Source organism: Bos grunniens, chromosome 11 (assembly GCF_055505025.1).
Source record: "Bos grunniens cultivar Pamir isolate PY7600 chromosome 11, Bosgru_T2T1.0, whole genome shotgun sequence".
NCBI lineage: Eukaryota > Metazoa > Chordata > Mammalia > Artiodactyla > Bovidae > Bos > Bos grunniens.
Window position 1 is genome coordinate 84,026,365 of NC_141175.1, and position 21,064 is coordinate 84,047,428.

Consider the following 21,064-nt stretch of genomic DNA (forward strand, 5'->3'; position numbering starts at 1 on the left):
GCTGTTTTAGTCCATGATTGGCCTTTGGGGTTTTCTCAAAATTTAACTGATTCTGGACAGAGCCTCTTTTTCCTGTGTTCCACTGGTCTGTGCTGCAGTGTCCACATCACTTTAGAGAGGCTTGGCCCACTTTGGAATTCACTTCGAGGCTGCTTTGCAATCTCAGTTCTCTGATGATGGTTTCCAAGTAATGACTTGGATGAAAGTTTACTAGGCTTTTACTCATTTTTGAGATGGGACCAACACCCTTTGTGGCTTTCTATAGCTTAGGAAACCAAAATTCCTTGCACATCAGTTTTAAAATTTTGAATGAGAATTCTTTTAGTTGAGACACACTGTAATTCTCCCATTCTCACTTATCTTTACTAAGATTTATGAATTAACCTTAGTACTTGTACTTGTCTTCATGGTAATTAGAGACATCTGAATTTGCAAAAACCTTTTCAAGTTCAATATTGTAGGAAATCTAAGTTTTTCAGAGATTCAAAATACCTAAAATCTTAGAGATTTTAAAGACAATTATTCATTTGAAATTCATTATGTATTCACATAATCTTTAACTATTAAAAATTCATCTTTAAAATTTCTAAAGGGATCTTCTATATTAATTTTTCTCTGCATATTAACTATATTTTATATATTCAAACAGTAGAGAAAAGGTTAGCACTTCCAAAAACAGTATTTAGAAAAAGAGGTTCTAGATTATAACTGCAAGTGCAAATATAAAAATCATGACTCATTGATTTTCAGCTTGAGTTTTTGTATTTCTTTAACAACAAAAAAGAGTTGTAAATAAAGTAGAACCAAAGAACCAAATAAGGACAAATGTGTTTGTGTACCAACTTATCATTCAGGTATAGCTGATTGATTAGAACCTAAAAGTGTACAGTTGCTATAAGACTGTGTGCCTAGCACTAGCTGTCTCATCAAGCTGTTCATTTTCAAACTCCTAAGAACAAAGCCATCTAAGTTGCTGACCTCATTTGCTTAGACCAGGATGAAAAGGAGAAAAAAACAATAGAGCCTTTAATTTCATAAACTATTTAGAAAGTGCCTAGCTTCCTTGAAATTCAAATTGGCTAAGATTCAATAAAATAATAAAACTATAACAGCAGAGCAACTTCAGTTTTCTGGCCTATGCCTCTACCCTCAGGCAGGCAGATATCCAAATATTCTAACCAAAAAGTTGTCTGTGCTATAGTTCATATTCTTTAAGGGAGAGATTCTGTAGTAGATTTTAGGGTTAAATTTTTGTAATAGATTTTAGGGTTAAATTTTCACAGGCTTAGGAGGTTACATTTGAGCTTCATAATATGGTGGAAGATGCGGAAAAATGAACTCTACCATTTTGTGTAAAACATTATGGTCAGGAGTAAGAGCATTTGGCCTGCATCTAGGACTGTTTATAAATATTCACTAGCATGCAAACACTGCAGCAAAACTGACTTCTTTTCTTTCCTATGTTTGGCACAAAAATAAGTGTGTCAGTTACCTATTGTCACAATGAAAAATACCCTTAAACTCAGATAACAATTAATTTGGCTCATCTAGTCTGGCCTTGGCTTGTGGCTCTGATCCAGGCTGTTTAGGTAACTGGGCAGTGTACACCTGATGCTTGCACTAATGACGAATCACTGTGGTACAAAAGACAAGTCAGGTATTGCTATAATAATACTGCATAAAGAAACTCCTAAAATCTCAGTGGTGTAAAATACAAGCATTCCCTCCCCACCCCACCCCCCCACCTCCATTCAGAGTGTGGGCAGCTATGATCTAGGCTATGAACAGGTCGGACTTAGTCTAAGTTTAGGGTTTGGGTTCAAATCCATTTTATACATCTCCACAGGGTCAATGGCAACCCACTCCAGTGTTCTTGCTTGGAGAATCCCAGGGACAGGGGAGCCTGGTGGGCTGCTGTCTATGGGGTTGCACAGAGTCGGACACGACTGAAGAGACAGCAGCAGCATAGGGTCCTTGAATAAGCGCTACCTGCAGTATGCTCTTCTTAAGGGAAATCTGGAAAAAGAGCCACACTGATGCTTACAGGCACATTGAAACTGTTCAATCATGCCATTTGGATAACTATAATCAAAGCAACACAGCCAAACTAAATTCAATGAAGTAAGGAAGTATGCTCTGCCTCAAAGAGGATGCTAATGTAAGAGAATATTTACTGTGCAACATGCTGGTATATTAGTGTAGGCATCCACATGTTCTTGAAGATATAATAATCACAATACATATGCATTCAGTGATCATTTGTTCAGCCAACTACCAGGCTAAGACATATGTCATTTAATTTGACCCTCAGAAGACCCCTTTGAAAACATACTACAATTATCCATATTTACAGACAAGAAAACTAAGACAAAGGGGGTGCGAGTCATTTCCCAATTACATGCAGGTTCTGTGTGTCCACAGTGGTATCTGAACCCAGGTGGTCTTACTCTAGAACATGGCCTGCAAGCCACTCTGATAATGACATTGTGTTGATTGAGTCATCCCACAACCAGCCTGAGCAATCAAACTTTCTGACTGGTTGACACTATGACTCTTTAAGTGATATGTCTTCTGGATTGTAGACAGATATTGAACACATGGATTCACAGTGCTTCTAGTGTTCAGGGAAATCCCTGCACTCCCTGTAATCAGGCCTTTCAAGCTTCCTGTCCACTTACACTGGGGTTGTGTCTTCCAGCCTTTCTTTAGATCGTTTGTTAACTGGCTGATTCCTAAATAGCCACGTGCCAGTTTATAATCTGCTTGATCCCCTAGTCAGGGACGATGTCCCATATGCAGCACCTGCAAGAGTTAACATGTGCAGTTCAATCAAGTATTTCTGAGCCCTCCTAGGAGCATCAGCATATCCACAGTATCACAACAGTGGAGCAGGAGGAGAGAAAGAGCCTGAAGAAGGCACGAAATGCAGACCACACAACAGCAGAGGCACCAGAGAGGTAATTTTTCCTAGATTAGAAAAGAAAAAAGTGAAGTTCAGAGAAATTGGTTAGTTCATTAAAGGCTGCTCAAATGACAAGCTGCACAGTCAACTCTCAGTTCAGGGTTTATATGATTCCTAAAATGATCTCACCTAATAGTCAGGACTGCCTTTCATAACTAGCCAGAATTTAACATGAGTCTAACAAAACCCACTTCCAACTAAGCTCCTACACTATAGATGAGAGTCACAGAGAACTTCCCCAAGTCTATTTTCTCCCTGCAGAAAAGCATCTTGAACACTCTCCCCATTAATCTCCCTAATTCATTTACACCACAAGTTAACAAATCTAAATTCTTCCTTCTGACTTTCAAGCTCCTGATTAATTATTAATACATTTGTCCTAAACTGATAGCCATAAAGGCAGTATGAATCACAAATGCCATTCTACCCTGTGGACCACAGGTAGTACTTCTCATTCAACAACACTGACAGATCATAATTTATTCTCATATGAACATGTTCAGAAGTCCACCAAAAAGTGTGTCTTTCTGATCTACTTTTCATGCATGATAAAACCCAATTAAGTGACACTCAAGCATCAGCCCACAGCACCAATATAGTATGTGTGTTAAGTCACTTCAGTCACATCCGATTCTTGGTAACCATCTGGACTGTAGCCCACCAGCCTTTTCTGTCCATGGGACTCTCCAGACAAGAATACTTGGAGTGGGTTGCCATGCCTGCCTCCAGGGAATCTTCTTGACCCAGGGATCGAACCTGTGTCTCCTGAGACTTCTGCATTTCAGGCAGATTTTTTACAGCTGAGCCACCAGGGAAGCCAAGATAGTGCTATATTGAGTCTTATTTTGAGTCTTATTTTTCTTTCTTTTGCCTTAATCAGTCACATATATCAAAAAGCTATCCTTTATATACAAAGATGGGTCAATATTCTTATAAAGAATTTAGTAGAGGAAACTACATTCTCACTCTCTTTCTCTACATCCATAGAAATAAAACAGGAAAATAATCATAGAGAGGGAATCATAATGTGGTGGATATGACTTGAGTCTAAACGTCAAAGGATATGAGTTCTGCCGATAAAAAACTAACTCTGTGATTTGAGAAAGTTACATCCATCATTTTCTTGGATCTCCTAGCAACTCCACTAGCTCACAACTATCTCATTGTGGTTTTCTCTCTGCCCCCAAATCTATTCAACTGTTTCCTTTCTTAGTAAATGGTATAATCACCACCCATTGCCTAAGCTAGAGACTTAGGAATCAGCTACCTCCTCTTGCTTTCCTACTAACTCAGTGAGATATTAAGTCTTATCTAGCTTACTTATAAATATATTTAAAATATGTCCTCCTCTTTCTACATCAGCTGCCATCACCAGGTTCAAGTTTTAAAGCTCTGGCAACAACCTTTTAACTCCTTTCCCTACATGCCTTCTTGTTCCCATTCAGTCCACTCTCCACAAAACAGACAGAGTACTACTGTTTGCAAAATGTTGCCTTAATCATGTCCCTCTTCTTCTTGAAACCCTTCAATGGCTTCCCATTGGCTGAAGATGCAGAATAAAATTTATAACCTGAGCTACAGGCTCTGTATAGCCTAGTTTGTCTCTTTACCCCTCCTAGTCTCAACTCGTAAGTCCCCTTCCACTATTGTCTCTATAGCTACACCAGCCCTCTTTCATTTTCTTTCATGTGTTCTCTTTTGCTTTAGGACATTCATGTATGTTCCCTGTGTCTGTCACTGTTCTGGTCTTCCACCCTTCACTTACTATCTGGTGCTAAACCTGTTCATTCTTCAGTTCTCAGCATAAGGTCACGATGACAGCAAAGTTCTTTTTTATTTTCATACCCCATATTAGAAAAGATATAGGATATTAAATTATATCTACAAATTATGCAATACTCTTCAAAAGGTGGAGCCTAATTATACTTCTTCCCCCTTGAGTGTGGGCTGTACTTAGTGACTCATTTCTCACAAATAGAATGTGGTGGAAATGACATTATGAGTAATGAGCAAGTTATGAGACTAGGTCATAAAAAGGTATTGTGGCTTCGCTTACTGCTCTTTCTTTTGGATCATTCATTCTAAGCAAAGCCAGAAGCCATACCATGAGAATATTCAAGCAGCCTTATGGAGAAGCCAATGTGGTAAGGAACTGAGCCCTCTTGCCATAAACCACGCGAGTAAATCTTCTTTAAAGTAGATCCTTCAGTTCCAGAACTTCCCTAACAACCTCCCTAGTCAGCATAAGTCTGCAGTCTCGTGAGACACCCTGAGCCAGTGCCAACCAGCTGGGCCAATCTCAGATTTCACTGTGTGTGTGCTCAGTCACTCAATTGCACGTGTGACTCTTCGCGACTTCATGGACTCTAGCCCAGCAGGCTCCTCTGTCCATGGAATTTTCCAGGCAAGAATACTGGAGTGGGTAGCCATTTCCTACTCCAGGGGATTTACCACTGTGCCACCTGGGAAGCCTGAAGCTTTCACTGTAAGATAATAAATATGTGTGTTTTAAGTTGATACATTTTGGAGTAATTTATCCTGCTGCATAGATAACTATCACAGCATGTGTGTCATCAGGCATATTCAAAATATGTTCATAATATTTATACATTTAACTACATTATTTCATAATAATATCTAATAAATGGCACCTATGCTTGATAGCAACTTCACAAAGGTAAAGACTATATATATTTATTTGCTTATAATTTTATCCCTCTTCATTCCTCTCCAAAACAGAGCCTATAGTACACAATAAATATTTCTTAACAGTATTCATCCATCTGAATTAATATGTATGCTAATGCTACAGAGACAGAACCTTCTGGTTATTTAATGAGTGATATTTAAGTGATTGATTTATTCATTATGCAAAATTAGAAAAATAGATATCCTTATGGCAGAATGATTAAAATTTCTCTTTTAATGGTGCCTTCTGGTAATGAGATAAACCAGTACATCCCTACAAACATCTGAGAAATGATCCTCTCAGCAATAAATAGAAGCTTCAAAATCAACTCAGAGTTTTGGAAAAGAATTATATTTAGAGTAACAAAACATGTAAGGAATAGATAGTTGCTATAAAATTCAGTGTGAAATGTGCTATTTAAAGTAACATTTTGGGGTGCTTGGTCTTTCAGTCATTGACTCAACAAATTCATTTTTTAAAAATAGTCTCTAGCTTTTGCATTTTCCATAATGTATTTTGAAGATAGAAAGTCAGTCTGAGGCATTACAACTCTTTTCCATTAACTAGAATTAACATGATCTAGCTAAATTTTTTTTATTATATTTGTGACTGACTTTATAAATTTTCTAATAGCAATTTTCTTTCCAGGATGTTGGAGCTCCTAATATTGAAATATTAAATTCTATTATCATTCTTTCTATTAATATCATTACTTGACCTCTTCCAAAACATTGCTCTACATATTATAGGAATTTTTGCACCTAAGTTCACTGTATTTGTCTCATTCTCATTCACTCTCATTACTCAAGGTTAGCTTAAAGCTTAAATATTCAATAAATATTTATTGCACCTCTATTTTGTGGCATAGTACAGAATTAAAAACTATGGTTACATAACTGACCAGATTCTAATCTGGTGGCTGAAATGGTCCTTGAACAAGTATTTTATTGCAACTCTGATAGGTATAGCTTACCAAGGAGAATCAGATTCTGTAAGGTATATATAGAAGAAAATGGGAAAAGAGTACATCAAGGCTGTACATTGTCACCCTGCTTATATAACTTGTATGCAAAGCACATCATGCAGAATTCCAGGATGGATGAATCACAAGCTGGAATCAAGATTGCCAGGAGAAATATCAATAACCTCAGATATGCAGATGATGCCATCCTAATGGCAGAAAGTGAAAAGGAACCAAAGAGCCTCTTAATAAATGTCAAGGCGGAGAGTGGAAAAGCTGACTTAAAGCTCAACATTCAAAAAACTAAGATCATAGCACCCAGCCCAATCATTTCATGGCAAACAGATGGGGAAAAAAATGCAAACAGTAACAGACTTTATTTTCTTGGGCTTCCAAATCATGCAGCCATGAAATTAAGACACTTGCTCCTTGGAATAAAAGCTATGATAAACCTAGACAGTGTATTAAAAAGCAGACATTACTTTGACAGCAAATATCTGTATAGTCAAACCTATGGTTTTTCCAATAGTCATGTATGGATGTGAGAGCTGGACCATAAAGAAGGCTGAGCACCAAAGAATTGATGCTTTCAAACAGCAGTGCTGGAGAAGACTCCTGAGAGTCCCTTGGACTGCAAGGAGATTAAACCCTGAATATTCACTGGAAGGACTGATGCTGAAGCTCTGATACTTTGGTCACCTTATGCATACAGCCAATTCACTGGAAAGGACCCTGATGCTGGGAAAGATTGAGGGCAGGAAGAGAAGGGGGTGACAGAGGATGAGACAGTTGGATGGCATCATTCATGCAATGGACATGGGTTTCAGCACACTCCAGGAATTAGGGAAGGACAGGAAAGCCTGGTGTGCTGCAGTCCAAGAGGTTGCAAAGAGTTGAACACAACTTAGTGACTGAACAACAACAACAATACTAGAGGAGCAGTGCCAAAGTTCAACTACCAGACAATTGCACTCATTTCACATGCTAGTAAGGTTATGCTCAAAATCCTTTAAGCTAGGCTTCAGCAGTATGTGAACCGAGAACTTCCAGATGTACAAACTGGGTTTAGAAAAGGCCGAGGAACCAGAGATCAAATTGCCAACATTCACTGGATCATAGAGAAAGCAAGGGAATTCCATAAAATTTTCTACTTCTGCTTCATTGACTACACTAAAGCCTTTGATTGTATGGATCACAACAAATCATGGAAAATTCTTAAAGGATGGGAATAACAGACCGCCTTACTTTCTTCCTAAGAAACTGTATGCAGGTCAAGATGCAACAGAAACAGACATGGAACAACTGACTGATTCAAAATTGGGAAAAGAGTATATCAAGGCTGTGTATTGTCACCCTGCTTACTTAACTTCTATGCAGAGTACATCATGCAGAATACTGGGCTGGATGAATCACAAGCTGGAATCAAGATTGCCAGAAGAAATATCAACAACCTCAGATACGGATATAGTGAAGGACCCATGCTGCAGTCCACAGGGTTGCAAAGAATGAGACATGACTTAACGACTGAACAACATCTTCATCATCCTAGAATGTTGGTTAGGGCAAAATATAAAAATGGATATAATGAATATTGACATAAAGATGAAAGTTTAAAAAAGGCTTCTCAATCTCAGCACTCTTTATATTTTGAGGTTATCTTTTACCTGTGGTTGTGGGGGTTGTGGATCGTGGAATGTTTAGCGGTATTCTTGGCCTCTACCTGTTAAATGCCATTGGAATCCCTTCTCACGGTGACCAAAATTGCCAGATGCCCTCTGGTGTAGTGCTGTCACGTTTAGTAAATAAGCACACCAGAAACCCAGCTGAATTTTAATTTCATATAAACAATTATTTTTAATATAAATATGTCACACATATTTCATGGGGTGTACTTATGCTTTAAAATTACTTATTGCTTAATTGATACTCAAATTTAATTAGATGTTCTGTATTTTATTTGGCAATCCTACTTGGGGGGATGAAGTTACCCTTAGTTGAGAACCACTGCTTTAAGAACTTATTGATGAGTCCTTAGACCTTCAGTCTTGTGGACCACTGATCTACTAAACATCTCTAATTTTATATTTTGTTCGCTTTATCAACTCAAGGTATTCTTGTTCTCAGGGAGCTTGTAGACTATGAATAAACTGAGATTCTTAATAGTGCTCAATAGTTTAGTATCATCTGTTTCTTTTGCCTTCTTTTCTCTCTAAGTTTACACTGGAAATGAAACAGTTCTTCTAAATTACAACCAGTTTGAAATTCTTATTAAACTTCTCTCTTTAGGTGAACTCATTCATTACAAAAATTTAAAATACTAATGATTCACAAATATCCATGGCCTACCTCCTAAATTCCAGATTGAAACTACAACTGACCACTAAAGAGCCTATCTCGCTGGGATCTCAAATTCAAAGTGACTTAAGTGAACTAAGTGACCTAAACTCTACACCTGGGATCTCAATCAACTACAAGTTCTGTATTTGCTAATTTAATTACAGGGATCATTACCTTTACTGGTAGGCAAAGCTTCTAAAAGCTTTGAACAGTTATTTAAATTTTTTCTTCTCCCTCTTTCTACTTACACAGGCTAGTGATAGAATTTTAAGATGAACTCATGATTGTTCTGAGAAATGGGATACTTCCTGGCATATCAATTAACAAAGGACATCATAATCATTAGCGATTGCAGCCACTGCCAATGGTGAACTGGTATTTGCTGAGGGAACTCAAGAAGGAAGAGAATACCTGCCATTTAGCAGCTGTCAGACTGCAGCCACTCCCTACTGTGAGCCCTGAGGAACCAGGATATGAAAACACAGGATACTGGCCCCAGGTACATATCAAAGAGATGATTTCTGTGAGCCCATTGAACCCAAACTTTCGCATCTTCCCATACATAGAAAAGCACTAAATTCTTTAACTTGAAATATCCAGTTTTCCTTTAATTACAATAATCATTCGATGTTCAGACTACCTACCCTTTGTTGAAAAAAGTCTATATAACTTGGTCTCCTCCTTACCCCATTGTTTAACTTGTTTCAACAGTTATCTAAGGGTTACTTGAAAAGCTGCCTCCCAGGCTTGAAGTCTTACAAATTCCCACTGAATAAAATATAACTCCAAACTTTTAAGTTGTGAATATTTATTACGTCAACGACTGCCCCTGGTATACACATACATCCTCTCAGTTATTCAATCAAACACAAATCTAGGTGCTGCTACAAAGGAATTTTATAGCTATGATAATGTAGCAAATCTGCTAACCTTAAAATAGGGAGATTATCCAAATCTGGTGAGTTCATAAAAGGAATGACCAGTTCTTAAAATAAAGATTCAAAGTGAGAGAGATTTAACATGAAGGAGATTCTTCACTGCTGGGTAAGGAATGGATGGGCCTATGAGGCAAGGAATCTTATCAGTGTCTAAAAGTTGAGAATAGTCTTTGGCTGGCTGAAGCAAGGAAATAGGAATCTCAGTCCTACAAGCACAAAGAACTAAATTCTCCCACAAGCTCTCTAAAGATCCAGATGAGAAAGCAACCAGGTCTTGAAATTGGTCTGTAGATTCTGAGTAGAGGACCTAGATAAGCCGTATCTTTACTTCTGACATACGGAAATGTGAACTAATAAATAGGGATTATTTTAAATTGTGAACTTTGCGGTAATTTGTCACACAGCAGTAGAAAACCAATATAGGCTATTTTTGACAGAAGTATTATTTCTGCTAGTACTGGTACTACAATGTGTCTCCACGAGGTATATGTGAATCTTCCTCTTTTTTCATTACCACTGCAACAAATTATCAAAGAACTTATCTCTGACATGATGCTTGAAAATCCAGAATGGCCTTTCCATGACATTCTATCCTATTAAAATATCTGCTCATCTTACATTGATCCCAGATAACTGTAGGAAGTTTAGTCCTTCCTCCTTTGTCTCAAAACTTTTAAATCATTTTATATCACTTTATGATAAGATACGGCACTTAGCTCAATGATCTTATAGCACAGCCCATTGTATGCACCCACTCCTACACTAATCTCTCAACACCTTGAGGTTAGAGATGTGTACTTGGGGGTGGCCCCTAATAATGAATAAATGTTTTAACCATGGGCTTCCTAGTACCTCACATTCCACACCACTGTTTTATTCAATATATCCGGTTTAATATGACGAAATGAACACAGAACTTGGAGTTGTGCCTTCTTAAATGGCTGACTCATCTACTTAGCAATAGTTTTGTGATCTAGAGCTGGCTGCTTTGGCCATCATGATCTTATTTTCCTCCTTTCTAGTTAGGAAAGATAAATAATATGAGATAACTTAAAGGAAATAACTTTGAAAAAATAAACTAATCAGATTAGATATTACTTATGAGAATAATAAGTCTGTTGTCCCTTTAAGCCTATAGTTTTGTATTTTTAAGAGGACTGATAAAAGCTTCTGGACCTCATTAGCAGAGTTGGAGTAAAGTTCAATAGAGGAAGATTAGCAACAATAGAATATAAATAATTGGAAGAGCTGGATACAGTGCTATCTGGTGACATCTCAATTTTAAAAGTCATCTGTAACTCAAAATTTGGTGATGCTTCCATTTCCTACCACTGTAAATTTCACCTAGGCAGTCTGCACTCAGAATATTTGCTACTGAAAAATTTGCATCATAATTATTAAGACATTAGCTAGCCAGCCCATTTTTGGGACAAAAATATAACCTGAGCCTGTCACTATAGTTGAAAGAAAAAAAAATGCTAACATTTTCAGATAAAATGACTTGGGAGAGATCACATGCTTTTAGTTATTAATACTTTTAAAAATAAAATTGAAATCCAATTAAAACAACTTCCATTTTGGGTATGATAGCATTGTTATGTTTGACTCTAATACAAATACAGACATTGAAAGAGTTTCTATAAGCCATTCTTTAGATCTAAATTATTTTCTACTTTGCTTATAAGTATTATATTTATCAGTGAGTCATCAAACAGCATAGATAATTATCATGTATTTCTTAAGCATAAATCAAATTCAGGAACAAGGAAGAACTGAATACTATTTAACTCTTGTTTAAAAAATCTTAAAGGAAGTTGTCTTTTGTCTCCCCTTATTTAAAGCATTGAAACATTTTTCCATTCATCTAAAAAGCCCATGACAACTTTACAGCCCATTCCAGTTTATCAACAGGGAGTCCACTTCTAAGAAACAATCTCATTTTATTACCCAATTTTCTCTTCTTTGGACATCGCCTATCTTTTTTAACTCTTTTAACTTATATAAACATTAAGTTTCATCAACTTCACTGAAAATGAGATCCATTTTAAAAATTTAAGTGAAATTGTCAGATATTAATAAGAGTTTTGGAGAAGGAAATGGCAAGCCACTCCGGTATTCTTGCCTGGAAAATCCCGTGGATGGAGGACCCTGGCGGGCTACAGTCCATGGGGTTGCAAAGAGTCAGACATGACTGAGTGACTAACACACACGAAATGAGTTTAGGCCCTAAGCTATTAAAGCAACAAAATATCTCTCTAGAAGAACTTTGATATAATTTTACAAATATAATCTTCAAAACAGTCCTAAGAGACAAAGTAATGAAAATTTTTGCCTAAATCTACTTTGTGGTTGACATAATATGGATGAGCAAAGTGATCTGTGTTATTTATAACTCTATACAGAATACAGCATAGGAGACTTTATATACCAATATGGAAAAGCCACAGGAAATTTTGGTTAATCAGTAACTTACCCCCAAATTCCTAGTGGTAAATAGAACAGCTAAGTCTTCCTTGTTTCTGTAACAGTATACTTGCCCTGTGCAAGTTTTGTTCCTTTGGTGAGCTTTTGTGTTTGTCTCGTCCCAATGCTTAACTTAGACCCTGTACTTGCTTAGTCACTCAGTTGTGCCCAACTCTTTGTGACCCCATGGACTGTAGACCACCAGGCTCCTCTCTCCAAGGGATTTCCCAGGCAAGAATACTGGAGTGGGCTGCCATTAACTTAGACCCTAAACTTCCATCATTTCTAAGGAAGGAAAATCTACCCAACTCTCTAGTGAGTCATGTTGACATTACTAAATATGTCATAGAATAAAAAAGAATAGCTATACTCTACACTAAATAGCAAATGACTTAATAGACATTCATCAAATATATTTCTATACTCTCCAAAACTCCTTCTTTTATTTCCCATCTCTTTGACCCCAACCCCAACTGTTTTTGTGTCTGCAAGTCTCTCCCACCTCTTTTCTGAAAGAAAGGCCTCTCTTCTCATTTTAATCCAGAGGAACTTTACCAGGATCTCATAATCTAAGGATCTAGCCAACTCCATGCTTCTAGCCTTTTCATAGAATTATCAAAGTAGTCACAAAACAAAATGAGATTTCTATCTAGGAAAGACTGGAATTTAAAAACAATATTTTTTTAAAATGACTTTCTATATTAATGTACACATTTGAATTGGCCATTAAAGAGGATCCATTAGAAGATCAAGTAGTTTTCAGCTTTCTGTATAAACGCAATAAACATAAGATTGTTTATTCAGATGACCACATTCCATAAAGTTCAAGTGAATTGTTTCATGACATTGTATACAAATAAGCATGTATCCCATTTACAGTAAACTTACACACATGGAAGCTTTAATGTTTTGAAGATAAATAACCCACTAAAAAGTCCATCAAGATCTTTATTTTTTAAATCGGGATTTAAACTTTGTTTCTTGGTAAAGATAAAACAATTATCTATTTATTTTGGTTGATTAGGATTGTAATCACTCAAACCGAATGTAGAATAAAACAACAAGGACAATGTAGGGTAGTATCTTTTCAATTATTCATTCCCACCCTCTATATTTTATACTATGTTCATCATCTCTCGTCAGTTTCCTCATTAACTTTATACTGAGAGGGCAGATGGAGACTAAATCATAATCCTGGTATTCAAAATTAATTCTGGCGTAAGAAAAGAGATAAGCATATATAATTCAGATCATCTTGCATGTAAATATATGTGAAATTATTTATATTAAAACATACTCATTCACACATCACACAGACAGGAGTAAATTCTAAATCATTTTATCTTTACTTTTTTACATAGGTAATTTTATCCAGTTGCATGACTTTAATAAAAGCTATAAAACTAATAGCTATCAAATATTTCTCAAACTCCAGGTATTATTGACCGATTTGTCATGAAAATAGCAGTTGATAATGAAGAACAGAGGAACACAGAGATGGAGGAAAAAAAGAAAGAAATTTAAGTGGGAAAGAATAGATAAAATAGACATGGCAAAAAAAAATATGCATGAAAGACAAACATTTTAAACCAAATGGAGTAATATGGATTATATTAATTTTCTTACCTGAATAACCAAAAATCATGACAAAACATATAAAATGAAACACTGGACATTAAAGAATGAGGTACACTGATTTCAGATAGAAGGTGGAAAACAAGTAAGGTGAGGCTTACAAAGACATGAGTTTTCGGATTTGAGAGAGTTTCTCAGTTACAGTGCAAGGAAAAGATAGCCATCAGGAACCATGAGTTGAAAAGAGAACTAAAAATAAAAGGAGACAAATATAGCTAGAATTTGCAGGACAGACAATCAAAGGAGAGAGAACTACACAAAGAAAGAACACGAGAGATGAGTAGAGGCCCCCTCAAGTATTCAGCAGAGGGCTGATCTGCACATGGAAATGAAGACACTGCCCAAGCCAAGGAAAATATTAGGGGGAAGAATGTCTCATCCTGCATAAAGCTGAGGCCAGTGCCTGCTCCTGTCAGCCAGAAGGGAAAACCTTGTAACATATGGAGCTCAGGCAGAGTCCTCAAAAGGTCTAGCTTCAGAAATGGAGACTATTAGCTCTAGCTCACTGCTTCTCAAACAGACATGATCTTGACTCCCAGGGGACCATTTGAAAATGTCCAGAGAAAGCTTTGGTTGTCAAAATAGAGGGGGGAGGGCACTCTGGCATTAGATAGGTAATGCCAGATGCCACTAAACACTGTACAGCAGAGCATCTCATACCAGGAATTACCTACCCCCAAATATCAGTGATGCCAGATCTGAACAAATTTCTCCTAGAATGAGACAGCCCTGTCTCACCTAACAAAATTTAAAAGCAAGATTCAAAAGGGTCATATTCTTTCCAAGAAATTTAACTGAGTCCCAAAACAAAGTTCAAAATATTTACATGAATAGGCAACTATCCAGCACTCACAGGCAATAGTCACCATCTCTGGCATCAAATAAAAATTGCCAGATATGCAAAGAAGGAGGACACAATGACTGACAATAAAATTTTAAAAAAAGCAATTAAAATCAACTCAGATCTAAAAAGTTGGTAGAATTAACAAACAAATGCTTAGAGTAGTTATTATAGCTCTCTATGTGTTTAAAAAGTTAAGTAGAAAAGTGGAATATTTTAAAACACAAGTCAGACTTCTAGAGATGAAAACTATAATAGGTAGGATTAAAGAATACTTTGTGGGATAAATGGGAAATGAGATATTGCAGTAGAAAAGTAGTGAACTTGAATGCATAGCAATAGAAATAAACCAAATGAAAGACACACAGGGAAACAAAAAAGATTTTAAAAAGAAAAAACATATCACCAGTGAGTTGCAAACAATTTCAAGCATGTAACACATGCATGTTACATGTAACATACACATGTTACATGTAACATATGCATGTTACATATGCATGTAACAGTACTATTTTTCTCATTCCATATTGAAAAGTTATATACAGATAAGAATTAATAAAATGCTAAAACTGAAGCAGGCTAATGAAGATATATTTGGAAGCCCTGAAGGAGAGGAATAGATGAGGTAGAGGCAGAAAACAGTTTAAAGATTTCATAGGTATAATCTTTCTAAATACAATAAAAACTATAAGCCCCTAGATCTAAAAAGCTCAAGACCCAGAAACATAAGAAAAACTATACTAAGACACATCATAACCAAATTGCCTAAAATCAATAGTAAAGAGAAAACCTTAAAATCATCCAGAAAATTGAGGTGAAAAAGTCATGCTTTAAAGTGCTGACAGTACAAAAAACTTATCCACTTGGATTTCTATAATCAGCAAAAATATATTTGTGACCCTGGACTAGGAAAAGATTGGATTAGGGATAATTTCAAAAGCGTGATGCATGAAAGGACAAAATTATAGACTGGAATCAAAATTTAACACTCCTGTTCTTTGAAAGACTATTAACAAAATGAAAAGACAAGCCACATGTTGGGGCAGAAATCTAGCAAATCATCTTCTGATAAAGAGCTTATATCTAATTAAAAAAAAACACTTAAAATTAGATAATAAAAATAAAATATGGCCAAAACATCTGAAGTAATACTTCTTCAGGAACATATATGGATAGCCAATAAGCACATGGCAAGATGTTCAATATCATTAATCTCTAGGGAAATGCAAATTAAAAGTATAATGACATATTGCTACCCTTCTAACAGAATGGCCAAAATTTGAAAAAGACTGACCCTATTTAGCGTTGGTGAATTTGGAGGAACTGGAACTCTGTTATACTACTAGTGGGAGTGTAACATGGCAAAATCACTTTGGAAAATAATGTATCATTTATTAAAATATTAAACACATACTTGCCAACAGACTCAGCCATTCCACACCTAGGTATTTACTCAAGATTAATGAAAGCATATGTTCAATGTTCATAGCAGATTTATAATAGCTGGAAACAATCCAAATAGTAACAGTTGAATAATCATCTAATTATGGTATATCCATACAGTGGTATATCCATACAATCCAAATAGTAACAGTTGAATAATCATCTAATTATGGTATATCCATACAATGGTATATCCATACAATGGTATATCCATACAATCCAAATAGTAACAGTTGAATAATCATCTAATTATGGTATATCCATACAATGGTATATCCATACAATGAAGTTAAAAAAAAAAAGTGAATACATTTTGAAACATGCAACATGAGTGAACCGCAAAATTATTTTGTATACTAACAATATATAATAGCTATTATATCAATCATATTATATTAAGAATTCAGACTCCCTCAAATAGTACATACTGAATGATTCCTTCCACCTATGTAAAATTCTAAAGTGTGAAAACTAACTTAAAGTAATAGAAAGCAGTAAGCAGTAGAAGGGTTGCTTGAGGTTCAGGCAGTGAGAAGGGTGGGAGGGACATGAAGCTGAGATTAATAAGCACCACAGGGGCATTTGGGGAGTTTGAATAAGTTCATTATATTTCCTTTTTAGTGATAGCTTCATAGGTATATCTATATATCAAAACACACCTTAAATACGTACACTTACTATGTGTGTTAAGTCGCTTCAGTCGTGTCCAACTCTTTGCAACCCCATGGTTTGTAGCCTGCCAGGCTCCTCTGTCCACGGGATTCTCCAGGCAAGAAAACTGGAGCGGGTTGCCATTTCCTCCTCCAGGGGATCTTCCCAACCAAGGGACAGAACCCATGTCTCATGTCTCCTGCATTAGCAGGTGGTTTGTTTACCACTAGCGCCACCTGGGAAGCATTAAGTCAGTTATATTAACATTTCAGTAAAGCTATAGCTTTACCATCTTCCACGGGAAGATCCTCTGGAGGCAGGCATGGAAACCCACTCCAGTATTCTTGCCTAGAGAATTCCCATGGACAGAGGAGCCTGACAGGCTATGGTTCATAGGGTTGCAAAAAGTCGGACGCAACTCAAGTGACCACGCAAAGCAACCTTAAAGCAAAATAAACATGTATATATTGAGTTGGGTTGGTGATAAGCAGAGTTACTGGTAATTTTAAAGTATTTTGACTTACTTAATTTTAAAAATTTCTGTTTTTCTGTTTCTTTGTACTTTTATTTGCCGTTTCTTCATCAAAACTCACCTTGGTTTCTTAGGGAGTAAGAGTCTGCTTTGCAGAAAATGTTTTCGTTTTGAAACATGAACATATGGAAGTAGTGGAAAGGGTCATTTTATTCCTAAAAAAAGAAAGAAATGTCTCAGTTTCCTATTAGCGTTTAATTCTCACTATAATGCACAATCTTCTAAAGCATATTAAGCTACCCAAATTCAGTTTTCTATGAGAATGAATTATTTAAGCAAATATGTTTCCTGTTTCCAGAAGTTTCTTTCCATAGAAAATGAACATTTTCTGGTTACTTTTCCCTAGAATATTTTAGTGCCATTATGTTACTGTGTCTTTTTTTTTTACATGATTTTCATGTAGAAAGTACTAGAATTATCTGAAATAAGGAAACTGCAAAATATAAAAGAAAATGTAAAGCAGTTTCTCGTACTGGGGTAGGCATATCAGATCTGCTCTGAGACCTTCATCTTGGCAATAAATTCTGGCACTCTTGACTTAAGTTTCTTAGACTTTAAACCTGACTCAAATACATCTGCTGATGAATTAGATGTCTTTATTTTTATCAATATACTTACTCACTTAGTTATTCATTTATTCAGGATCAATGGAGAACCCATTTTACCCCAAATATCATAATAGGAACCATAAACAGTTAAAAAGCAGAATTTCTAGTACTTATATTCAGGGAGCTTATGATATGATATGTAGAAGACAAATGGTACAGAAGTGAAGCAAGTATATTAAGTTACCACCCAAAGAGTTAGATAGTGTAATAATAAAAAAAAAAAGGGAAGTAAAAAAAAGATTCATAGAGTGAACTTCGTTAGTGTGGTATTGTAAGTATCATAGCCAGCCTTCAAGATGGCTTCTGATGACTACCTCCTCTTGTTATTTATACTCTTTCATACCACCTTCCTCCTCACCCCTTTAGCTAGAACTGATCTATGTGAGGAATAGAATATTGCAAAAATGACTGAAACTAGTCCAGAAAAAGCATGTGGTTTTGACTTTGAAGCACTCTTCTGCAGGAAGCCAATTGCCGTGTTGTGAAGACAACTCAGTGGCCTTTTGTAGTGGTTCATACGGTGAGTGACTGAAGCTCCCAGTCAAGAGCCAGCACCACCTTGACAGCCACGTGAGTGAGCTATCTAGAAAGCAAATTCTTAAGTAATGCTGACTTAAGTCTTTAGTTAACTGCAGTTACTGCCAACTTCAAGACTAGAAACTTATGGGAGACCATGAATCACTCAGCAAAGCCACTCCAAAATTAAGAATTTAGAAACCCACAGAGACTGTTTGAGATAATAAATGCTTGGTGCTGCCTTAAGCCACCCAGGGAAAATCAGTTACACAGCAATTGATGTTTAATGGACTTAGACAAAGCTTGGAATCAAAACTGGCTCTAGTATCTGTGAACATGGTCAAGTCATTAACCTGTCTAAGCCTTAATTTACTTAACTGTGAAAAAGTGGTATCATCCAACTTTGGATACTTTATTATGTCTTTGTGGTAAAGAAAACAGTTTTTTTTTTTAATAAGAATTTTATAAAACTTCAGATATAATGAATATTATTATTAGCTTTTTTCATATAGGGATTTAGTATTTTCTGTTAACCCTTTTATATTAGGAAAACATTATCTATGATGAACTTTGAACTCCATAGAGGAAAGAATATATGCAGAGCAAAGCTTGTAGGTATGGCAACCTCATGCAAATGTCAGGTTTAATGTTAAGGCGCTGAAAGTTTAAGTCACTCAGTCATATGCAATTCTTTGTGACCCCATGGACTGTAGCCTGCCAGGCTCCTCTGTCCATGGAATTCTCCAGGCCAGAATACTGGAGTGGGTAGCCATTCCCTTCTTCAGGGTATCTTCTCAACCCAGAGATTGAACCCAGGACTCCCACATTATAGGCAATTCTTTACCATTTGAGACACAAAGCACTGATGGGGACCAAACAATGAATATATACTATCAGAGATTCTATCAGAGACTGAGTTTGAAAAATTCAGAGATACAATAAACATCAGAAGAGGATATATCCTCCTCCGATATTTTGAAAATTCTAGGGGCTATAAAATTATCTTCTGATTGGTTCTGTTAAAATTGTCTTCTTATTGGTTCTGTTACCACTTTTCCAATTATTTCCAGCTTCTTACTTCCTCTTTTCTGCTACTTTTTCTTCTTCTGCCTAAATCTCACTTTTCACAGGGATTCCTTTATAGTTAAATGTTTCCACATTTATCATCTTGCTATAAAACCTTATAATGATCTCACCTACAAAACTGAGCTTTGTTTACAAAAGGCAAAGAATTATTTTGTGATTTCTCCTGCTTAGAAAAGTGTCTGAGGCCATACCATGTTATTTCTTTCTTCAAGACAGGGAGTTATACAATATGTATGATTTTCTCCCCTGCTGTTCTTACAGGATATTTCTTTTTAACCTTTGTCAGTGTCTTCAAAGTCCTCACTTGCACCTAAAAATAATAGGACTAAAAAGATTGCTCAGCTATGTGCTAAGTGCTGTTGTCATCTTTTTAAGGTAGTATCAAATGACAGAATTAGAGAAATTCAGTTATTTATATATGTTGCATGGTAGAAATCATCTTTGCACATATAGATATTACTTAGATATGAGATTACTACTTGGAAAAATATTTTTATAAGAAATATAAATTTTCATCCTCATTAGCACAGTTTCTTTTTCAGTTTTTGGACCTCCTTCAACATTCTACCTCTTGGGTTCTGTGAAGATAATTAACTCATTAAATAAATGTCATCACTCCTTATTCAATGGTCTAAACATTTCTGAGGTTAAATTTTCACATTTTCTTGTTGACCCAGAGATTATGAATATAAAAGTTAATATTTTTTTAAATTGGTATGAAAATTCTCTTTTTTTATCTTGCTAAAGTTGTACGATTCCTATAGCATACAAAGAGAATTTGTAGAAGGAAGCAGGGAAGCAGAAACAGGAAGCAGAGACTTCTCTGGTATATTCAGGTTTTTTTTTTTTTTTAACCCCCTCTCATTTCTTTGATGCACAAAAGGCCTTGATGTGTCTGGGAGTACATAATGATGTAAAATGTGCAATCTCATTGACTGTGGAAACGTCAGGTTTATTTTTGCTTTTCTTTGCCTTGTGTTCATTTTTCCTGTTGCGTAAGCTTCTTATCAACATTAATTTTAGCCTCTAAAGATGTTTTGCATAACAGAATTAAAATGTAGTGTCTAAAATAGTGCTGCAAACCATAGTTTCAAATGCATTAGGAAGATGAATCATTTCCTTAACATGGGCCACTGTGTTATTTGAAATGATTACTTATGATACAGAAGCAATACATAATTAAGCAGGCCAAAAAAAGAAATCAAGGAGATTCAAACAATAAGTGCTTCTTCTGTTCTTCATGGAGGATAGGAGAAATCTGAAACTGTTTCTTATTTCCATTTTGAAATGAAAGAGTGTTGAGAACTGTAACTATGTATCCTAGTAGCGAGTAGAAAGATCTGGGCTGCAGAGATGAAGAAATGGGCTGAGACCAATTTACATCACTCTGGGTAACCAATTC

The 21,064-nt window shown here is 36.0% G+C and overlaps 1 long non-coding RNA gene across 7 annotated transcripts in view; it reads right to left on the reverse strand.

Annotated features, from left to right (window-relative positions):
* The window catches only part of LOC147363451 (uncharacterized), a 223,124-nt gene that overhangs the window by 177,634 nt on the left and 24,426 nt on the right, over positions 1-21,064 (reverse strand). For 5 of the 7 annotated variants that reach the window (XR_015137128.1, XR_015137126.1, XR_015137127.1 and 2 more), the window contains exon 2: positions 17,514-17,607. This is a non-coding gene — a long non-coding RNA (uncharacterized LOC147363451). Of the gene's footprint in view, positions 1-706; positions 2,017-16,980; positions 17,157-17,513; positions 17,608-21,064 lie in introns of those variants that run through there. The other 2 variants (XR_015137132.1, XR_015137130.1) reach the window with 2 other exon arrangements.